General features: G+C 43.0%; 2 long non-coding RNA genes across 4 annotated transcripts in view; one reads left to right on the forward strand and one right to left on the reverse strand.

The window, feature by feature from the left end:
- LOC309613301 overlaps positions 1-23,972 on the reverse strand; it is a 36,174-nt gene that overhangs the window by 10,399 nt on the left and 1,803 nt on the right. Inside the window, exons 3-4 of one of the 3 annotated variants that reach the window (XR_014235634.1) lie at positions 19,535-22,856; positions 16,350-18,397 (exon numbers count right to left, since the gene is read on the reverse strand). This is a non-coding gene — a long non-coding RNA (uncharacterized lncRNA). Of the gene's footprint in view, positions 1-16,349; positions 18,398-19,534; positions 22,857-23,972 lie in introns of those variants that run through there. The other 2 variants (XR_014235635.1, XR_014235633.1) reach the window with 2 other exon arrangements.
- Positions 3,828-21,294, forward strand: LOC309613303. The gene is made up of 2 exons (XR_014235638.1): positions 3,828-16,245; positions 16,328-21,294. It is a non-coding gene; the product is annotated as an uncharacterized lncRNA (long non-coding RNA).

A 23,972-nucleotide genomic window follows, 5' to 3' on the forward strand; every position in this document is an offset into this window, starting at 1 on the left:
GGAATAACTATCTTTACCTAGCTATTTTGAAATGCTACCTTTATCATGTGTTAAATTCCATTTGAATTTGGGTCTTTTCTTGAATCTCTGTTTATCGGTCTGTACCTCGACCAATACATCATCATCTTAATTATTTTACTTTATAAGTTGTTTCAATATCTGATAAGGTTACTTCCCTCATTGCTCTTCTTTTTCAAAATGCTTATGGGTGAAAATAAGGTGGGTAAGTTGGAGCTGGTGAGAGTCAGAGACGGAACACTGTCCTTGAGAGACTCAATGTGGCCAGTCATGTGTATGACCAAGACATTCAATCAAACGGAAAAGGATGAAAGGAGAATAATGTAACATCCTCACAAAATATTCTGTTTATTATGACGTCAGGGATTGCACAAAGGTTCTTTAACACAGGTAGCATTTTAACAATATCCTTATTTTAAGCACTTATCCTTTTCCTCTACAATGTATTCCTGGAACCGTTTTGTAAAAAAGTCATATTTTCTCTTAATAACTCCTCATATCCAGAAACTCGGCATCAAACAAGTTATGGTTCTAATAAATAGGTCATGAAAGCCCAAAGAGAAAACTTCGGATGGTCTTTAGTAATATAAAAGGGTAACATTATGTTTCAAGTCCTATTGCATGGCCACGTGTGTACTCAAGATGATTCTTCTACAGGCCTCAATGTACTGTGAAGTCTACATAAAGCACAGACCATTCTATCTAGTCTAAAAATAGCCCCGTCTATGTCAAAAGGACAAATATAACATTAACAATTGTGCTTCCCTTTTTGGAATTTCAGAGTCATGAGGAAATTATATGTAAGATCCAAGACTCTTCTTAAAATAAGCTTTCTAAAGAAAACTGAAATGGCTCTATTTCTTCTGATAACTTTCCTTGAGACAAACAGAAGCATTCAGAATAATTCCACTGGTCTTATGGCTGCATATGGTTTTAGGTTTTTCCTAAAAATGGCTGTTATAGTATTTAAAGACTTCCTTAGGACATTAGTTTTGAGTGCCCAGAAGTATTAAGAGAACTAGTCTCTCAAATCATGCCTTTTTTTTTTTTTCATCTTTTCTGTGTAAATGCTTGATATTGGTGTAATGAATATTAAAATGAAATGTTTGGGAAAATATAGACCCAGTAAATTTTTTTTTTTTTTTGGCTGCGTTGGGTCTTCATTGCTGCGCTTGGGCTTTCTCTAGTTGTGACGAGCGGAGGCTACTCTTCGTTGCAGTGTGCGGGCTTCTCATTGCGGTGGCTTCTTTTGTTGTGGAGCATGGGCTCTAGGTGCGCAGGCTTCAGTAGTTGCAGCACACAGCTCAGTAGTTGTGGCACACGGGCTTAGTTGCTCTGCGGCGTGTGGGATCTTCCCGGACCAGTGATCGAACACGTGTCCCCTGCATTGGCAGGCAGATTCTTTTTTTTTTTTTTTTTTTTTATTTATTATTTATGGCTGTTTTGGGTCTTCGTTTCTGTGTGAGGGCTTTCTCTAGTTGTGGCAAGTGGGGGCCACTCTTCATCGCGGTGCGCGGGCCTCTCACTATCGCGGCCTCTCTTGTTGCGGAGCACAGGCTCCAGACACGCAGGCTCAGTAATTGTGGCTCACGGGCCTAGCTGCTCTGCGGCATGTGGGATCTTCCCAGACCAGGGCTTGAACCCATGTCCCCTGCATTGGCAGGCAGATTCTCAACCACTGCGCCACCAGGGAAGCCCGGCAGGCAGATTCTTAACCACTGCACCACCAGGGAAGTCCGGACCCAGTAAAAATTAATGCCTCTAATAAGTCAGAATTTGTAAGAGGAAAACAAGATCTGATGTAAGTGTAAAAAAAGATATTATAATGGCTGCATAGTGACTTCCTTCCAAAAAGCACAATATGGAAATAGGAGGAGGGGGGAACTTCACAGTGGAGAAGCCTGACAAACACTGCCTCAGCCAGGTGACGGTCAACATCACCAGTGATTAGACATGTTGATAGTAGGTACCCTTGATATGATGTGATGACAGTAGCACTTTGTCTCTGTGATCTTTTCCCCCAAACCCATAACCCCAGTCTCATCATGAGAAAAACATCAGACAGATCCCAGTTGAGGGACATTCTACAAAATGACTGAGTCCTCAAACTGTCAAGGTCATCAAAAACAAGGAAAGTCAGAAACTGTCATATCCAAGAAGAGTGTGAAAAACATGACAAAATGTAATGTTGTATTCTGGGTGGCATCTTAGAACACTGGGTAAAAACTAAGGAAATCTAGATAAAGTATGAACTTTAATAATATATTAGTATGGGTTCATGAATATGACAAATGTACCATAAAATGTTAGTAATAGGAGAAACTAGGTATGGGGTATATGGGAATTTTCTATCTTTGCAACTTTTCTGTAAACCTAAAACTATTCTAAAATTAAAAGTTTATTTAAAAATAACCTAAAAGTATTAAAAGAGGTCAATGATGGTTACAGACAAGATGACATAGACACAGTTTCCTCTATCCCTCCCACCAAGTACAGCTAAAACCCTGGACATAATGCATAACATTATAGGAAGAGTCTGAAAGGTAGAGAGAAGAAGGCGACTATCTAGGAAACTTGAAACTCAAGGGATGACACAGCAATGAGTTACCGGATTTTCTTTTTGCTCCCTACATATCCTAGACTAGCACAGAAGAAGCCTGCAACCCAGAAAAGCCAATATGTACAGAAAAAGAAAGAAAAAAAAAGCCCCAATCAAAGCCTGCTCTCTCTAACTAAAGGACCAGGAAAGGAGCAGCCTATCAAGACAAACTTATTTTGACAATGTCCACCCTACTCCAGACAAATGCCATGGGAAAAAAACCCACCCCACCCCAGAATAAACAGAGATGGAGTGTGAGTCTAGACCCCCACTCTCACTTGCTACTGATGGGGTGCTCCTCCCCCTCCCCACTGTGTCATCAGTGGGGAGCCTAAGCTTTCATCTCTACCCTGTGATAATGAGGCAGCCTCCACTTTGCTTCACCAGTATGGTGTCAGCAGAGCCCACTAAAATAGAAGATTTAAATAAGATTCAGAGTCTTCTGATACCCCAATTGTCCAGGATACAATAGAAAGTCACTCGTAATACCAAGAATCAGAAAAAAGTCTTCAAAATAGCTATGTTATTTCTTAAAAGAAACAATGTATTACCTGTAGGTATCAAAATTTGTGGGACACAGCTAAAGCAGTCTGAGAGGGAAATTGGTAACACTAAATGTTCACAAAAAGATCTCAAATCAATAATTTAAGCAACCACCACAAGAAACGAAAAAAAGAAAAGTAAAATAAGGGGACTTCCCTGGCGGTTCAGTCATTAGGACTCTACACTTCCAGTGCCCAGGGGCCCAGGTTCGATCCCTGGTCAGGGAACTAAGATCCTGCAAGCTGCATGATGTGGGAAAGAAAGAAAGGAAAGGAGGGAGGAAGGAAGGAAAGAAGGAAGGAAGAGAGGGAGGGAGGGAGGGAGGAAGAGAAGGGAAGGGGAGGGGAGGGGGAGGGGGAGGGGGAGGGGAGGGGAGGGGGAGGGGGAGGGGAGGGGGAGGGGAGGGGAGGGGGAGGGGAGGGGAGGGGAGGGGAGGGGAGGGGAGGGGGAGGGGAGGGGAGGGGAGGGGGAGGGAGGAGGGGAGGGGGAGGGGAGGGGGAGGGGGGAGGGGAGGGGGAGGGGGGAGGGGAGGGGGAGGGGGGAGGGGGAGGGGGGAGGGGGAGGGGGGAGGGGGGAGGGGGAGGGGGAGGGGGGAGGGGGAGGGGGGAGGGGGGAGGGGAAGGAAAAGAAAAATAAGCCTGAAACAAACAGAAGGAAGGAAATAATGAAGAGCCAAAATCAATGAAATGAAAACGATAAAAACAACCGAAAGGCATTTAAACAAACAAAAAACTGGTTCTTAAAAATAAAAAAACAAAAACTGGTTCTTTCAAAGACCAATAAACCTCTAATAAGACTGATAAAAGAAAAGGAAGACACAAATTGCCAATATCAAGAATAAAACACTGAATGGCTCTGAACTGGTGAATCTAGGATGAGCAAGCAGGCATATGAGGGTCCAGGCAGGAAACCTCACACTAACTCTAGTCCAGGTTGCATGACGTTTCTAAGTTCAAGTCCAGGCCTGCCTACCAGGGAAATGGAAGTCCTCATCAGAAGAGCCTGGTGGTGAGAATGATGTCCCGCACCCAATGTTCACCTCCGATGTGCCAAAAGCAGTGGCTGAACACGTAGCCAGAGAAGCAGCAGGTTGGGGCATACAAGACGGTGCCAAGGTAATGGCCCCACCAGGATGCACACAACACGCCACGCAGCACCATGGTAATAATGCCTGTGGGGCGGTAGCGGCAAGTCTGTGTTAGATTCCACCTATCCCCCTTTAGCAATTTCAGAGGAATTAGCCCAGTTTCTTCCAGACCCAGGGCCTCCAGCAAAACAGTCTCCCCCGTCTGTTGTCCAGAAAACCTACAATAAAATATACGCATCATCGCTAAAGCTCCTTAGGTCTTAGGTCTACCCCTTAAGTCTGCCCCTCACCTTGGATAGAAGAGAAGATCCACAAACTTTTTCTGAACAAACTACCTACGTAGTTCTACCCCTTGAGAGAAATTCCTGATAATTCTCATCACTTCACCAGTGCCAAGGCCAGGAAATCAATGTCCCACATTTCTGGGCACCCACGCCAAGCACAGCATAGAGCAGACCAAAGTATGGAGGAAAGTGGAAGACATCTGTATGGGTAGTTTTCCAGCCATTGTCACCCTGGTCAATCATCATCTCATCCAAGTTGTACTGAACCGGGTCATTTCCAAAGCATGCACGTGAGAATCACAGCCACAAAACCCACTAGTAAAAACATAAGCACCATGGAGCTGATGCTGGATAACCAATAGATTTCCAATGTTTGGGGAAAAAAACCTCCACCAGCATCACCACAACACCTGTCACTCCAACACTCCACTGAAGCCTCAGACCAGCACACACTGTAAGTGTGGGTGAGGCTGTGACCCACCCAGGCTGTTGGGTTTGACGTCCCACACCAAGATACTGGCAAATGTAATTCAGTATCCGTGGAATTCTAAGTGCAAGTCCAAGAGGTCCAAAGCCCTATCCTGTGGTTGTGTGGCAGGAAGCCACTCCCCCTCCATGTAGCCCACAAAGCCATGGATTGTCAAGTCATTCACCACAAATTGAAAGCAATACAGCCTTGATGGCCTGGCACAGCTGTGCCATCTCAAAGAGCTGGTCAGGAGTCAGACAAGGTCTCCTGAGGCGTAGGCTTAAAGCAGGGTTGCTTAACCTTGGCACTGCCGACACCGTGGGCTGGATAATTCCCTGCTGTGGAGGCTGTCTTGTGCACGGTAGGCTATTTAGCAGTATCCCTGGCCTCTTCCCACTAAATGCCAGTAACCACCCCCAGTGTGACAGTCAAGAATGTCTCCAGGGGCTTCCCTGGTGGCACAGTGGGTAAGAATCTGCCTGCCAATGCAGGGGACATGGGTTCGAGCCCTGGTCTGGGAAGATACCACATGCCGCAGAGCAACTAAGCCCGTGCGCCTAGAGCCCGTGCTCCGCAACAAGAGAAGCCACCGCAATGAGAAGCCTGCGCACTGTAATGAAGAGTAGCCCCCGCTCCCCACAACTAGAGAAAGGCCACGTGCCGCAACAAAGACCCAACACAGCCAAAAAATAAATAAATAAATAAATAAAATAATTAAAGAAAAAAAAAGAATGTCTCCAGACATTGCCCAATGTCTTTTGGGGGACAAAATTTCCTCCTGTTGAGAACCACTGGGTTAAACTTTATAATGCTGGAGTCTCCAAAAGAGCAAGTATGATTTGACCTAGAGAAAGGAGAGAGGCCAGGAATAAGAAGTTCTGGAGAAGAATAAGCAAAAGATCTCTAAGGTAGGATTTGCTTTAAAAAAACAAAACAAAAACAAAAACAAGCATGACATGGAAGGTTAGGTGGAGAATAAAAGAGCCAGTTAAGAAAGAGCTGAAAGATAGGTATAGAATGATACAGAACTACCTAGGAGTGATATCTGGGACCTTATTATTAACAGAGAAGCCTGGAGTCAGGAACCCTGGGCTCTAATATCAGCTCTGCAATTCCCTATACATGTAGTCTCCCTACAGAAACAGACTCATAGATACAGAGAACAAACTGGTGTTTGTCAGAGGAGAGAAGTTTAGAGGGTTGGGCAAAATAGGTGACAGGGATTAAGAGATACCAACTTCCAGTTTTAAAATAAGTCACAGGGAGGTAATGTATAGCATAAGGAATATAATCAATAATACTATAATAACTGTATGGTGACAGATGGTTACTAGACTTATCATGGTGATCATTTTTTATTTAATATATTTAAATGTTGAATCATTATGTTTTACACCTGAAACTAACATAATATTGTATGTCAACTATGCTTCAGTTTTTTTTGAAAAAGTATGTTTCTTTCTCAACTCAATGTAAATAATACCACGTGTCTTGCCTGCCACATAGGGTTATAGTTAGAATTCCAGTCAGGTAATTTTTCCATAAATGTGCTTTGAAACCAAAAAGAATAAAATATTGGCTATCACTACAAGCTCTGTAGAACATAAAAGGATAATAAGGGAATACTATAAACAACTCTACCCATAGAAGTTCAACAACTTGGATGAAATTAACCAACACCTTGAAAACCACAAACTACCTAAACTCACTCAATACGAAACAGATAATATAAAAAATTGATTTGTAGTTTCAGAAAAACAACTTCTTATCTCAGTGGCCCCACAACTAGTTTGGTGATTCACTGGAAAGACTCACAGGACTCCATATAAAGTTATACTCAAGGTTAAGATTTATTACAGCAAAAGATGCAGTGCAGGAGCAGCAGGAAAAAGACATACATAGGCAAAAGCTGGAGGGGTCAAATGTAGACTTTCTTATCTCTCTACAGGGATAGCACAGACACACCTTCTCCACGTGCAAACTGCAGGGACATATGTGAGACGTCCTTGCCTAGGAAATTCTACTTGAGTCTTGGAATCCAACATTTTTTAAAAATTTTATTTAGTTTTGGCTGCACTGGGTCTTCGTTGCTACGCACAGGCTTTCTCTAGTTGTGGTGAGTGGGGGCTACTCTTTGTTGCGGTGCACGGGCTTCTCATTGTGGTGGCTTCTCTTGCGGAGCACGGACTCTAGGCGTGTGGGTTTCAGTAGTTGTGGCTCGCGGGCTCTAGAGCACAGGCTCAGTAGTTGTGGCACACGGGCTTAGTTGCTCCGCGGCATGTGGAATCTTCCCGGACCAGGGCTTGAACCCATGTCCCCTGCATTGGCAGGTGGATTCTTAACCACTGCGCCACCAGGGAAGTCTGGAATCCAACATTCTTAAAGGGAGTTGGTCACATACCTTCCATGTGACCAAGCATGGCCCCAAACCAGGCACCAGGGGCACATCATGAATCATTACATTTACTTTAAACATGTTGACAGCCTAGTTCTTCTCAACCCACTACTTGGGCCATATAGAATAACATCTACCCATTGCTATGTGAACATTCCAGAAATGTAGTTCTCAGAGTTTGACCAAGGGTCATCACCATGGATACAGAGACAAGTGAGAAATGAGTGAAACAGACCTGCTGCATTCAGCAGACACAGATAGTTTCACCGGAGAATTCTACCCATATTTAAAGAAATACTAACACCCATTATACACAATCTCCAGAAAATAGAAGAAGGAGCACCTTCTACCTTATATTATGAGGCCAGTATTACCATGACAGCAAAACCAAAGACTAGAGACTTATATTCCCCATAAACACAGATATAAAATCTTCAACAAAATACTAGCAGATTGAATCCAGTGCTATATAAAAACAATTTTACATCACAACCATGTAGGGTTAATTCCCAAAATGCAAGGTTGGTTCAATATTCAAAAACCATGCAACTAGAGATTATCATACTAATTGAAGTAAGTCAGAAAGAGAAAGACAAAAACCATATGATATCATATATATGTGGAATCTAAAATATGACACAAATGAACCTATCTATGAAACAGAAACAGAATCACGGACATAGAGAACAGACTGGAGCTTGCCAAGGGGGAGGGGATTGGGGGAGGGATGGAGTGGGAGGTTGGGGTTAGTAGATGTAAGCTTTTATATATAGAATGGATAAACAACAAGGTCTTACTGTACAGCACAGAGAATTATATTCAATATCCTATGATAAACCATAATGGAAAAGAATATTTTAAAAAGAATGTGTATATATATGTATAACTGAATCACTTTGCTGTACAGCAGAAATTAACACAACATTGTAAATCAACTCTACCTTAATTTAAAAAAATTTTAAATGTAATCCACCATATTAACAGGCTAAAGAAGAAAAGCCATACGATCATATCAACTGATATAGAAAAGCGTTTGACAAAATTCAACACCCATTTGTGATAAAAACTCTCAGCTAACTTGGAATAGAAGGGAACTTCTTCAACCCAATAAGGAGCATCTACTAAAAACCTACAGTGAACATTATATTTAGTGGTGAAAGGCTGAATGCTTTCCTCCTAATACTGGGAACAAAGCAAAGATTTCTGCTCTCACCACTCTTATTCAATATACCGGAAGACATAACCAAAGCAATAAGGCAAGAAAAGGAAATTAAAAGCATACAGATTGAAAAGGAAGAAATTAAACTGTCCCTATTTTCAGATGACATGATTGTCTACCAAAAGACAAACCCTCAAAAAACAACAACAATTTTTAAAAAACTTCTAGAACTAATAAGTGAGTTCAACAAGGTCTCAGGATACAAGATCAAAGTACAAAAATTACAATACATGTACACAGTAATTACAAATAACAAACATCTATTATAACGACTAAAATGAAAAATACTAATAATAGCAAATACTGGAAAGAATGCAGAGAAATTGGATCTCTCCCATCTTTCCAATGGGACATTCCCTTTTGCCAGATGTCTGGGGCACTATCAAAACCAGAACCACTTTCAGCTAAATTCCCTGCTTGAGTTTTCTTATACCACCTCTGGAATGCAGATTTAGTCTACTATTCCTCAGGGAGGCTAGGTTTGGTTTACTATCTCACAGGAATCTTTTCCCTGTGCCAAAAGGACACAGGTTTACATCTGGGCTAACCTTACCCTGAATCCAAAAATGTGTTGGGTTAGGGATAGTTAGCTTTTTCTTATCTCTCACCTTAGATGTCCCTTGGACTTTCACTTCTGTCCCTCTCAAGCCATGAGGTAAGCAAAACTGTAATTCAGTTTCATAACAGTTCCCTGCTGAGTTGGTAAATACCTTCAGGGCAAAAGCAGTTTTAAGAGTTCATTCACACACTAAAAGCAAAGGCAACGAAAGCAAAAATAAACAAGTAAGACTACATCAAAGTAAAAAGCTTCTGCACAGCAAAGGAAATCATCAACAAAATGAAAAGGCAACCTATGGAATGGAAGAAAATATTTGCAAATCATATATCTGATAAGGGGTTAATACTCAAAATATATAAAGTACTCATACAACTCAACTGCAAAAAACAAACGAATAATCTGATCAAAAAATGGGCAAAGGACCTGAACAGACATTTTTCCAAACAAGACAACAAATGGCCAACGGGTACATGAAAAAGTTCTCAACATTACTAATCATCAGGAAAATGCAAATCAAAACCACAATGAGATATCACCTGATACCTCTTAGAATAGCTATTATCAAAAAGGCAAGAGACAACAAGTGTTGGCAAGGATGTGGAGAAAAGGGAACACTTGTGCACTGTTTTTGGGAACGTAAATTAGTGCAGCCACTATGGAAAACAGTACGGTGGTTCCTCAAAAATTTAAAAATAAAACTACCGTATGATCTAGCAATTCCACTTCTGGGTCTTTATCTGAAAAATGAAAAAGAAAACACTAACTCAAAAAATATCTGCACCTCCATGTTCATTGCAGCATTATTTACAACAGCCAAGATTTGGAATAACCATATGTGGTGATGGATGTTAACTATTAACTAGACTTACCGTGGTCATCATTTCACGATATTATATACACACATATAGGATCATTGTGTTGTACACCTGAAACTAATGTCATGTTATATGTCAATTATATCTCAATTTTTTTAAAAAAATTGATTTACCACCTCTGAGTCTGTCTTCTAAATCATGGCCTGGTAATGTTTTGCTGTCTTTGTTAGGTCTTTAGTGTTTTCAAGATGCTTTATTAGATTTCAGCTAGCATTTTAGTTGCCCTCAGTGGGAAGGTTGGCCTGAATAACCTAGGAAGTGGAAATGTCCACAGCATACAAACACCCTGTTCACTCTGTTTAAGATGACCTTCTCCACTTGACAAGCATATCCTTTCTGACCCAGCCAAAACTTTTTCACGTCTTCTAAGAAGAGTTCCCAAAGCACGGCACACACCGCACCGTTACAGGCTTTGTGTTTCTCTATTGTTGGTATGAGTCTCGAGAAGTATGGTCTGTGTCTTCTTCATTCATAAAACATCAGGCCCTGAGTTTGGTCGAGGACATGTAAACACGAACTTTAGTCCCTGACCTCAAAGAAGTCACAGCTTTTAAAAGAGAAATAGAGAGATTTGTAATTATACATGATGGGAGCTGGGAGACTTGGGAGCAGAAGAGGCTGCAGAAATCCACAGGAGAGACGCCTCACTGAGACCAAGAGGGTCTCGGAGAAGATGCTTGAGCTGAATCTTGAAAGACGTCTATGAGTTAATGGGCTAAAGAGGGAATTAGCCCTCAGCAAAGGGAGCTATCCGTGCAAAGGTCCAGAAGTATGAGAGATCCTGGTGTAAGTAGAACAGTTATGAGAGGTGAGACAGGACCAAGAAAATCTTAAACTGAGGAGTGTCAGGAACTGGTCTGCTGTTGAGAAGATTCTTCTGGTAGCAGGGAGCAGACAGCCCATGCGGTGCGGAGGGTAGTGACCCAAGACAAAGAGCAAGTCGATAGCAGAAGTGCTGCTGAAGTTATTAATCATCTCTGTCCCGTATGTCAGTCTCTCCTCTGCTGGCACTTTCCCCACTGGTACTTGACCATGTGCAGGTCTCTTTCCATTAATTATTAATGTTAATAATCAACTAACTATAATAAATACATATATAAAACTGAACCCACGTGTCCTCCTCTATCTGCCACCTATCTCGTTTATCCAAATGACTTCCTCCGTTCCCTCTAACTGAACCGCCACAGCACTTCCCTTTTTGCTAAATCCAAGCAGTCCTCTTCTTACTTGACTTTTCAGCAGGCTGTGATAATATGGACCCTTCCCTTCTTAAAACTCTCTTTCCTTGGCTTAGGCATACGTATTCCTGGTTCTCCTCCCATCTCTCGGGCTACTCTTCAACCTTCACTTAAATGGGTTTCCGACTATTTCCCTAAGCTCACCTCCTTCTCACTCTCCAGTCCAAGGGAGCAGCTGCTTTCCTCCCATCCTGATGCTGATGCCGCTTGGATCCCCACACCCTGCACAGCACATCCTCATGATTTTTAAGCCCATCATCCCCAGCATGTGGCTCACGGGCTTAGTTGCTCCGTGGCATGTGGGATCTTTCCGGACCAGGGCTCGAACCCGTGTCCCCTACATTGGCAGGCGGGTTCTTAACCACTGCGCCACCAGGGAAGTCCCCTGAATAAAGTTTTACTGTATGGAATTCCTGGCTCTGCTACTTGCTAGCTTGTGGAAACGTAGCAAAATTATTTCACCTTTTTGTGCCTCAATGTTCTCACCTGAGCTTGTGTCTTTATCTGGAAAATGGGTATAATAATAGCCACCATGGAGAGCTGCTGGAAGGATGAAGGGAGAATTTATCTGCAGGCCGGTATACAGTAAGTGCTTAAAAAGTGATGCCTGTTATTAGGCTGTAATATACACCTTCAAGAAGGTTGGCCTCTCTACCCCACCCTTAGGGCTAAACACCTTTATTAACATTTCATGCGAATCACCTGGGACTGGGCTCCTGCCCCACCAGCCCTGCGAGGCTGCAGGGTGTGTGGTCAGAGGAAAGACCCCTCCCCACACCCAGAGCTCCCTGCAGGGCTGTCAGGGCCAGCTAAGGGGGCCGCTCTGGATGCTGAGAGCTGAGGGGAAGTGGGGTGATCCAGGTCTGGCCAGAGGAGGGGAGGAAAGGGCATTGGGGCTCACAGGTCTCCAAGTCTAGCCCCTCACTGAGCACAAGAACTACCACCCCGCGCGCTTCAGAAAGGGCACCGAACGAAGCCCGGCTCTGTGCTCCTCCCTCCAGCCCCTCCAGACTCACCAAGTGAGGGAGCTCCCCACCCCCTCTCCCTGCAGCGGAACACCAAGTAGGGTTATCGGAATGGTGAGGGGCCACAGATGCTAACACACCCCTGCAGGTGTGATGCCACACCCCTGACGATCACAGGAGCTGTGCAAAGACCTTTGTTTTAGAGGTTAACCTTTTGGAGTTAAGCTCCAGTATCTGAAAAACTCTCTCTGCATTCCACACTCAGAGTGAATGGCAGAAGCCATCAGAGAGGCCAGGAATGCACAAGGCTTGCCTGGGAATCAGGTCCAGAAAGCTCTGGAACAGAACCCAAGGGAGGATTGCATTGTGCACTTACCAAGGCTTCGTAAAGAATATTTTTGTGTAATTACAAAAAGAAATGAGTTTTCTCATGCAAAATGACTTTTGCATGTTGTATTAGTTTGCCAGGGCTGCCCTAACAAAGTACCACAAACTGGGAAGGGTTCCCAGTTCTGGAGGCTAGAAGCCCAAGATCAAGGTGTTGCAGGGTTAGTTCCTTCTGAGGCCTCTCTCCTTGAGTTGTACGTGGCCATCTTCTCCCTGTGTCCTCACACTTTCGCTCTGTGTGTCCGTGTCCTAATTTCCTCATCTTCTGAGGACACCAGTCATATTGGCTAATGGCCTCATCGTAACTTAATTACCTCTTTAAAGATCCTATCTCCAAATACAGTCATCCTGGGAGACTGGAGGTTAGGATTTCAACACATGAATTTGGGGGCTCACAATTCAGCCCATAAAGCTCAGGCCATTCCACATTGAACAAAAACCTTCCAAGCACATACAGATTTATCTAAACTTCAAATTTCTTTGGGCTTTTCCACTGCTTTCATCTTCTCCCAGCTGTTAAATCAGTAAAAGTCCCAATGTTCTAAAAATACCTTCACAATTTTGACATTTAGGAAGGTTCAATGCCTTAGCTGGCTCTCAGATTTGCCCAGCTTGATATGATCTCATTTTTTTTCAGAGGAAGCAGCCTCCGTTCAGCTTTTAGTCACAGCTGGCCTTCTGGAACATCCTTTCTAGCATCTGAACACTTCCAAGTGGTGGGAGGGATGTTTCTGAGACTGGAACATTTTGAGTAATCTAGCTCACGCAGACATTCTTCTTCAAGAATGACTGAGCTACCTAACTTTCTACCAGAAACAGATGATTGTGCATCAGAATTACTTTTTTAAAAAGCTGATCTACCACATATCAAAAGAAATATTAGTGCATGGGAAAACTGCTGTGGACCGAGAACCAGGAGACCTAGGAGCTCTGAGAACGTTACTTCACCTCTTCAATCTTGTTTTCTCACTTAAAACACGAGTGGCTGGATTAAAGCTCTGCTGCTCATTCCTGCTATAAAATTCTAACCGTTAGATATAAAACAAACATGCAGCTTTCATCACACGGGCATCCTCCCAATTCACCCTAAAACTACAGATTAAATTCTGACCTTCGGCAGAGTTACCCAGCTACTACCCATCTCAAATATTCCTTAGCAATGCAGAGATGTAGCCCACGGGAGGGGCCGGGGTTATAGGGCACAACCCTGAGCACGCTGCAGTGATTGAGAGCAAGCAGCCCCAATTCTGTCATGAGGCCTCCCCAGTTAGCCAAAACAGATTCTTCCCACTTGGCCCTCGTGCTTTCTCAGTGTCTTATGGAACCCTACCCCATGACTTACAAAGGTCCTTGCTTTCCTATATTTATTATTTTTAGGATCTTTTGAAAACTATGGACCCATTCTTCTCCCCCAAATGTATTTGCATATATGTGTACACATTTTTCCCCACATACAATTTTGTGGAGTTCACGAACTCTTTCAAAGCCCAAGTGTAGATACTGTCACCTACCCCCAGGTCAAGGACCCTGGATGTCTGCTGGACTATTAGGGAGCAAAAAGGATGGTGTGTTCAGTGACCAACTTCATTCTACTCTTATAAAAACAGAGCTCAGTTCAAAACAGATAACAAACTATTCTAACTATTAGAAGCATGGCTATTTCTTTGTCAAGCAATTTATGAAATGTTAAAAAATAGTTTGGTTTTTAAACTATTGTACTTGTGTTTTATTTTTATTTATTTATTTATTTATTTATTTATTTATTTGGCCAAGTGGCCTGCAGGATCTTAGTTCTGCGACCAGGGATCAAACCCAGGCCTCGGCAGTGAAAGCATCGAATCCTAACCACGGGACTGCCCAGGAACTCCTTGTACTTGTGTTTTAAAAGGTGTTTTACAAATGAAATTTCACTTAACAAGAATACTGATTGTGGCTATTTAGCTCAGGGTATGAATAATTCCTGCAGTTCTTGGCAGATTATGGTTAGAAATCTTTTACCTACCCCTGCACTGCAATAAATATTTTTGCTTTCTTCAACAGTAGGTGTCAAAGCAGCTAATTTTGTTGCTCTATCATTGTGTAAGTTCATACTTATGAGGAGGAAATCACTGAAAAAGGCTTGAAACTAAAGATTATTTTGCATGAATCATGCATAGTTTATTGAATAAATGAAATCTAAAAAAAAATAAAAGGTGTTTTATACTTTTGAATAATGTCTATAGAACAATGAATGTGTGAATACATGTGTAAAAACAATGAATGCTTTAATGAAAAACATTTACATTTAAAAATATACTTTGCCTCATGTTTTGTTTAATCACTATCTTAAAGTAAATGTGACCTATGTCACCTCCTCCTATTTCCCCAGGTAATCAGAAATTGATGGTGCCTTCTCACTATACTACACAGGTTTCAAGGGAATAATTAAATTATTTAAGTGAGCTGACAACTTCCAAGCATCTTTTTTCATCCTGATTTATCTACAAATAGTCACTACTTTAGCGAAGAACATTCCTATTACAAAATGACCCTCAAGGGTTTTTATTAATTAATACTAACCCAGGTCAATTTACAGTACTTGAAAGTGATAAAACTACACACTTTAAAAAAAAAGAAAAAAACTCACAACTTTTAGTGAAAGACCTACCATAATACTCTCCTCATACACTAATTAGTTTGAATTCATGTGTGAAATTAAAGTGTAGCAACCAGGAAAATACAGCCATGTAAGTGAGAAATCGGAATAATAATCTAGAATATTAAATAAACTGGATTATTTTTAATATCATGCTAGTATTGTTTAAGGGAGTGTGAAATAATAGAAAATAAATGTATAGGTCTCTGCCCCCTATTCCTGGCACAGAGCTCCTAAAACCCTTGTAATTTCTTAATAAAAGCACTAGGAGCATAGGAGCATCTTTTGTTCTGATGTTTGGTGTTCGACCCTGGTTCCTGACACAGGGTTCCTAAATCCCTTGGAATTTCCTGAGTGATAGGAGCCTCTTTTGTTCTAATAGGATGACTCTTGGTGAACTGAATGAGAGGCTTCTTACCAGAAAGACCAAGACGTGATGAGAAGCTTAGAATTTTCAGCCCCACCCTCATTCTCCAGAGAGGGGAGACGGGCTGGAAGTGGAGTTAATGATCCATCACGGCTACATGAGGAAGCCTCCCTAAAAATCCCAAATGTTTGGGGTTCAGAGAGCTTCTGGGTTAATGAACAAGTCCATGTGCCAGGAAGGTAGTGCACCCCCAACTCAAAGGGAACAGAAACTCCTGAGCTCAGGACCCTTCCAGACCTCAACTTACGTATCTTCTCATCTGGCTGTTCATCTGTATTCTTTACTATATAATAAACGGGTAAACGTGTTTGCCTGTGTTCTGTGAGCTGTTCTAGCAGAGTCGAATCCAAGGGGGGATGCTCATGGGAACCTTCAATTTGTAGCCAAGTCAGACAGGAGTTACAGGTAAACTGGGGAACTATCACTTGAGACTGGCATCTAAAGTTGGGGGGGGCCAGTCTTGTGGGACTGAGCCTGTCACCTGCGCGGTCTGTGCTAACTCTAGTTAGCGTCAGAATTGAATTGAATGGTAGGACACCCAGCTGGTGTCACAGAGAATTGCTCGGTGTGGGAAAACCCCACACATCTGGTGTCATAAGTGCTGCGACTGTGGTTGTAGCATGAGAGTAAAGGAGAGACCCAACAGGAAGAGCGAGTTTTACACAGGCGGTGAGCCTGGGACTGAGATTATAGAAGAAATAGATGACATAAGATAGGAGGAAGTTATACTCTAGGTCTTCAGCAGGCGGAGAGTGATTCAAAAGTTTAGTGAAAATATTATTTCTCAACTACCCTAATGAAAGCATTATCATTTTAAAACAAATTCCATGCTAACCAGATAGGTCCTCTGATCACTGACCTGATTTCTTTGAAAACAAATGCCCTATGTCCAGACTGGGGCTTCCCATCTTTAGAGAGGTGCAGCCCTTTTATTTTCCCTATAACCGCGTAAGCTCGGTGGCATGTTGTTGGTCAAGATCAAGAGAACAGAGATAAGGGTTTAATGATTTAAATGTATAAAACGTTTTCACTCCTATAATGTGCCAATTTGCTACACTCCCTGCTGTTCAGATAATCCTGGCAAACTATACAGAAAAAGGCAGTTCAGCAGTTGTGAGCCTGGAAATAGACAGAGTAAAGCCTTCAGATGACCATAAAGGGTCCTACTGATGAGAATATGTGGACAGTGTATCTTTCTTTTTATATATGACTGACTTATCTCACTTAGCATGCCTTCAATGTCCATCTATGTTGTCGAAAATGGCAGGATTTCATTCTTTTTTTTACAGCTGGTAGTATTCCATTGTGTATTTATCACATCTTCTTTATCCATTCCCCCATATCTTGGCTATTGTAAATAGTGCTGCAATGAACATAGAGGTGCAGATAGCATTTTGAATTAGTGTTTTTGTGTTCTTCAGACAAATACCCAGAAGTGGAGATAGAAGGGTCACATGGTACTTCTATTCCTAATTTTTTGAGGAACCTCCATACCATTGAATAAAAGTGGCCAAAGTGGCCTTGTCTTATTCCTGATCTTAGAAAACAAGCTTTCAGGGACTTCCCTGGTGGCACAGTGGTTAAGACTCTGTGCTCCCAACGCAGGGGGCCCGAGTTCGATCCCTGGTCAGGGAACTAGATCCCACATGCCGCAGTTAAGAGTTTGCATGCCACAACTAAGGAGCCCACGAGCTGCAACTAAGGAGCCCACCTGCTGCAACAAAGACCCGGTGCAACCAAATAAATAAATTAAATAAATATATTTTAAAAAATATAAAAACCATTCACTTTAAAAAAAGTAAAAGAAAACAAGCTTTCAGATTTTCACCTTTGAGTATGATTTTAGTTGTGGGTTTTTCATATATACAGGCTTTCTTATGTTGAGGTATGTTCCCTCAATACTCAATCTGTTAGAGTTTTATCATAAATGGGTGTTGAACTTTGTCAAATGCTTTCTCTGCATCTGAGATGATGATATGATTTTTATCCTTCATTTTGTTAATGTGATGTATCATGTTGATTGATTTCTGGATGTTGAACCGTCTTTGCATCCCTGGAATAAATCCCTCTTGATCACGGTCTATGATCCTTTTAATGTATTGCTGGCTTCAGTTTACTAATATTTTGTTGAGGATTTTATGCAGTTTTTTTAAAAAATGTATTTATTATTTATTTTTGGCTGTGTTGGGTCTTCGTTTCTGTGCGAGGGCTTTCTCTAGTTGCGGCGAGCGGGGGCCACTCTTCATCGCGGTGCATGGGCCTCTCACTATCGCGGCCTCTCTTGTTGCGGAGCACAGGCTCCAGACACGCAGGCTCAGTAGTTGTGGCTCACGGGCCCAGTTGCTCTGCGGCATGTGGGATCTTCCCAGACCAGGGCTCGAACCCGTGTCCCCTGCATTGGCAGGCAGATTCTCAACCACTGCGCCACCAGGGAAGCCCTGTTGAGGATTTTAGAATCTATGTTCATCAAGGATATTGGCCTGTAATTTTCTTTTTTTGTGGTGTCCTTGGCTGGTTTTGGTATCAGGGTAATGCTGATAAAATGTGCTGATGAAAGTAAAATGTGTTGGGAAGGTTTCCCTCCAACTAGATATTCTAGTTCTTCTTCTGGCAGCTGGAATTCATTGCTGAATAAAAACTCACTGATCCGGAAATTTCTCTTGCCTCTGATTTTTGCCTCCTTCCCTTTTCCAAATCCTAAGACCAAAGTGGTAAACAGCAAAGGCGATGTCATTCCCAGAACAGACAAGTAGGAAAATCACACCTAAATAGTTTAAGGTACATCTGTTGTTTGGGGCGGGGGGGGAACCCTTTTGTCTGTTATTGCTCTCTGAAACTCACTCATTTGGAAGAGGCACTCCAAATAAATGAAGTTATTCATTGTCCAAATGAATGGCTTTAGGGATAATCACCATGGCTGAGAGGTAACATTGCTGTGGTAACTACCACTGCAGCCCTGTCTTTTCCGCTTTAGTGGCCTGGAAGAGTAAAGTCATTTCTCCATATGCTTACCACACCTCCCCCCATTCCTCATTCCTTTTAAAGTCTTTTTCTGCCCCTGTCACACTAGTGAAATTACTCTAAGCTCTCTAGGCTCTGATAACTATTATAAAATGTTTATTATGTGTGCCAAGTGCTTTACAATCATTATCTCATGTTCCCTCCTCATAATAGATTCACTAGGAAGGCATTAGTATTTTCATCCTGATTTTTCAACTGATGAAACTGAAGCTTAACTAGATAAGGCAAATTGATCACAGTCACAAGTCTATAGAGAAATGAGGCTCAATTTGACTTTTCCGCTGTCCAGTGGTTCTCAAACTCCAGCGTGCATCGGAATCACCTACAGCATTTGTAAAAATACCGACTGCTGGGCTCCATCCCCAGATATCCTAATTCCGCAGGTGTGGAGCCGGGCTCGATAATTCGCATTTCTAAACAATTCTCAGCTGATGCCCATGCTGCTAGTCTGGGGACCGCATTTAAGAACCACTGTTTCGGGACTTCCGTGGTGGCACAGTGGTTAAGAGTCTGCCTGCCAATTCAGGGGACATGGGTTCGATCCCTGGTCAGGGAGGATCCCACGTGCCAAGGAGCAACTAAGCCCGTGAGCCACAATTACTGAGCCTGCGCTCTAGAGCCCGTGAGCCACAACTACTGAGCTCCCGCGCCACAACTACTGAAGCCCATGCACCTAGAGCCCCGTGCTCCGCAACAAGAGAAGCCACCGCAATGAGAAGCCCACGCACCGCAAGGAAGAGTAGCCCCCACTCGCTGCAACTAGAGAAAGCCCACGCGCAGCAACGAAGACCCAATGCAGCCAAAAAAACCCACTGTTTCACACCTTTGCTCCTCAAAGTGTGTTGGAGAATCCACAGCAACGGCGTCCTCTGGGAGCTTATTAGAAACGCAACATCTTGGGCCTTACCCTAGACCTCCTGAATCAGACTCTGCACTTTTAACAAGACCCCAGGTGATTCATGGGCACGTTGTGTGCACTCATCACATACTTTCGAGCCAAGACAGACTCTAAAGGAAGCAACAGGTAAATTTTAATTTACAGTGAGCCTCGCTGGGGCATGGGTTAGCAAGTAGGACTTCATTCACCCCCGGGCACAAGGGCGAGTTGTGAGGTTCGGAGCTCCCAGACCTCGGCACCACCCCCTCCACCTCTCAGTCGCACCGCGCCGCGCCGCCCCCCCCGCGCCCCTCCTCGGGCTTCTCTCGGCTCCGCCTCCCTGCGGAGGGCGACTACTGCGCAGAGGCAGACGCCGCGCTCTTCCCCCTCGAGGCTCCCCGGGTCCTCCGGATCACCGAGCACTTCTCCTAGAGCAGCCCCTGAGGAGGTACCTGTACCCACTTCTCCCATCTTCGGGTGCCGACCGAACCGCCACCCGGAAGTGCAAACGTCTCCGAGGTTTTTAGCCTCTTTTTTAGAACGCCGGCCGTTACTTTTTCATTCACCCCACCAACGATTCTTGGGTGCCTGCCCTTTGGCAGAGAGATGAACAAGACACGGCCCCTGTCCACATAAAGGATTGTAGGACTGGGTGATAAATGCTGTACCTCCTAGGGGCTGGAGGCGCGGGGGCCGGATAGAAGAAAGATGTCCCGGAGGGTAACGGCCCTGAGCCCGGCTGCTAGTTGCGGGCCATGTAGGGACTCAGGTGTTTGGTGGATGGAGATCTCCGGTTGGAGAACATTCCGGGTGGAAGAAAGGTGGCCGTCCCACGAAAACTCTCCGTGTTCAGGGCGCGTGGGTGCCTGGAAATGAAGCTGGAGAGGTAAGCAGAGGCGATCCTGAAGGGCTTCGTATGCATAAGAAATTTAAACAATGTCCTGAGTAGTCTAGACGGTATTTTAAACAGGAGACGTGAAGTCTGATTTGCACTTTAAAATGCAGCTGGCAGCCAGGCTGGGTTGGAGGAGGAAAACACGTGAAGGCTGTTAGAGAATGGCGACAGAACGGAGGCAGAGGTATCTGACGTCATGTACTTATTCGTTAGCTGTCTTTTCTCTTCCACTAAGATGTAACTTACATGGGGGAAGGACTATGTCTGTTTAGTTCATTTCTCTTACCCAGCACTTAGAAGGGTGCCTGGTACACAGTTAGACCCTTAACAAATGTTGGTTGGATGGATGAATGAATCAATTTGCGGTTGATCGGACTCCCTAACTAATTAAATAGTAGATGAAAGTGGGAAGTAGAGGAGACAGATCACTGAAGATTGGAAGAACACAAGTAGTGGAACCCTGTTTAGTGGGTGTTTGCTGAGAACTTCTCCTGGGCTGACCACTGACAAGATGCTGTAAGGCAGAAGTCCAGAACAGGCTCCAATTTCTGGTGTAGTCAAGGGAGGGAATCTGCCACCAAGTACCACTTCTAGGTTTTAGTTCCACCAACAAAAAATGTCCGTTTCTTTTCTGCCCACTCACAGGACTGAATTTGAGAAGTACATACTTCTTTGTTTTGTTTTGAGTATTATCAGCCACATGCCTAGAATCCAAATGACTATAACTTTAAGGCTGTTTATTATTATATTGATGTAACGTAATATTGATGTGCCATCATTTAATAAAACCATTCTCTGGTGCTTTTTTTGTTTGTTTACCTTCGAAGATATGCAGGAATGAATATCTTTTTTTTCAATAAATTTGCTTTATTCAGCATTACAATTTTTTAGATTTACCACGTTGACAAATGTGTACTTCATTTTCAATGTTCTATATTCAATTCTATGTGTATATACCATAAAGTACTCATTCTTAAATTCATATAAAAGGTATTTGGGTTGTTTCCAGTTTGAGGGGTTTTTTTCTGTTACTAAAAATGATGCTATAAACATTCTTAGACATGTTTTGCCCATGTGCAAGTTTCTCACTAATGAATAGCTGGCAGTGGAATTCCTAGATCAGAGGTATTCATATCTTTTTTTTTTGAATTTTATTTTATTTTTTTATACAGCAGGTTCTTATTAGTTATCTGTTTTACACATATTAGTGTACACATGTCAATCCCAATCTCCCAATTCATCACACCATCACACCCCCACACCCCCACTTTCCCCCCTTGGTGTCCATACGTTTGTTCTCTACATCTGTGTCTCTATTTCTGCCTTGCAAACCAGTTCATCTGTACCATTTTTCTAGATTCCACATATATGCGTTAATATACGATATTTGTTTTTCTCTTTCTGACTTACTTCACTCTATATGACAGTCTCCAGGTCCATCCACGTCACTACAAATGACCCAATTTCATTCGTTTTTATGGCTGAGTAATATTCCGTCGTATATATGTACCACATCTTCTTTAAGGAATGAATATCTTCATGTCTTTTCTTTCTTCTTTTGGTTTTTTTTGGCTTTTGTTGAATATTTTTTCCTCACAGGAGTAGATTACTAGTTAAATAATATTTTATCTTATAGCTCTTACTATATATTGCCTGATTCTCTTCCAAAAAGTTAATCATGGCAACAGCAATATCCATTTATGCAACAGTTACAAATTGAGTATCTACTCGCGCTAGGCACTGAGCTCTAGGAGCATAAGATGAGCAAGATAGACAGACCCTGCCCTCCTGTCGCTTCCAGTCTAGTACAGGAGGGTGGCATTTATCAGCTCATCACACAATAATTAGAAACTAACACATAGTGTGAACTAAAAATACAGGCCGCTCGCCAAGAGGCAGAAACCAGTTTTACAACAATCTCAGCAGCACTGGTGGTGGTTTGGGGGGTTTTGTTTTCAATTTTACTACCGTGTTTTACTAAAAAAATGGTTTGTCAGGATTGCTTTGCCTGTTTTGATTTTAAATTAATCTGAATTTTTCCTTCCTCGTTCATCTGCTGCTAAAGGGAAGTCCTCTACCGTGCAAAACCAAAAAATTACAAATTTACACCTACATTTTTTAAAGATGAAAAACTAGAGAGTACTTACAAACTTGTCATATCCTTTCTTTCTATTTATTCTTTAACTGACTCTTCATCTCTGAAGCTGAAGCAGGACTCGGGTTTGAATCCCAGCTCCTCCACTTCTAGCTCTGTGACCTTGGGCAGATGACTTAAGCTTTTTCAGCCTCTGTTTCCTTATGGATCAAATGGAGCTCATACCTTCCTGGTATGATTTTGGACCACAGGTCATGTGTGAGCATTCCTTTACGGGGGAAAAAAAGAGACGAGAGCAGAATAAAGTCTCTGGCTCCTGGCAGATGTTATTACCATACCCAAACCAATACTTGTGTGGCTCACAAAAACACAGGGCGAACTAAGAAAGGAATGAGCGGGTTATAGTTTTATATTCTTAAAATGTAGCACTGGTAATGCTCTGCCTCTCTACAGGAGACCTCACCTAGTCTGGATGCCAGGGAAGGCCTTCCCTAAGGAAGAGCCTTAGAGCTTAGAACTGAGGGTCAGTAGGAGCTCACCAGGTCACTCAGCGCACAAACCTATCTGTCACCCTACCTCCCTCTCACACATCCGATCCATCAGCAGACCCTGCTGACTCTCCCTTCTGACCATATACCCTTAACCCCTTCACCCCCACCGCAGCCACGGTAGACCAGGTCACCGCTGCCTCTTGCCTGGGCCACCACAGCAGCCACCAGAGGGATTCCTTTACGATGGATCATTTCACTCTGTTGCCCAAAACCCTCCAGTGCCTTCCCATCACTCATCAAATTAAATCCAGATTCCTTCCCAGAGTCTACAAGGCCCTACATGATCTGCCCCTGGCTACCCCTCTGCCCTCACTTTCTAAACAACTCTTGTGCATTCCTTCCTTAAGGCTTTTGCACCTGCCCATTTGTCTGCTTGGAATGTTCTTCCGCCATTTACCTGCATGGCTCATTCACGCCCTTCAGTTCTCTGCCCAGGTGTCACCTCTCCAGGGTGGGCTTCTTTGAGCTCTCCTCCAATAGTATCCTCTTCTCTCAATCCCTTCTCTCAATCCCTTTCCCCTGCTTTATTTGTTTTCAAAGCATTTTCAACCCCTGCCATTATTGTGTTTTTAGTTATTTACTTGTTCAAGTATTTTTTCTGTTTTCCCCACTAAAATGCAAGTTCCATGAGAACAAGAACTTTATTCAGCACTGATCCCTAGCACTTAAACAGTGCCTGGCACATAGCAGGTGCTCAATGAGTATTTGTTGAATGAATTAAATCATGAATGAATGAATGAATGAGCCATATAAACAAAGGGGGAGGGGAAAGATGTTCCAGATAGAGGGGACTGCATGTGCAGAGGGCCTGTGGCCACTGGGGGTTTCAGACC

Source organism: Balaenoptera borealis, assembly GCF_965194805.1.
Source record: "Balaenoptera borealis genome assembly, chromosome: 16".
NCBI lineage: Eukaryota > Metazoa > Chordata > Mammalia > Artiodactyla > Balaenopteridae > Balaenoptera > Balaenoptera borealis.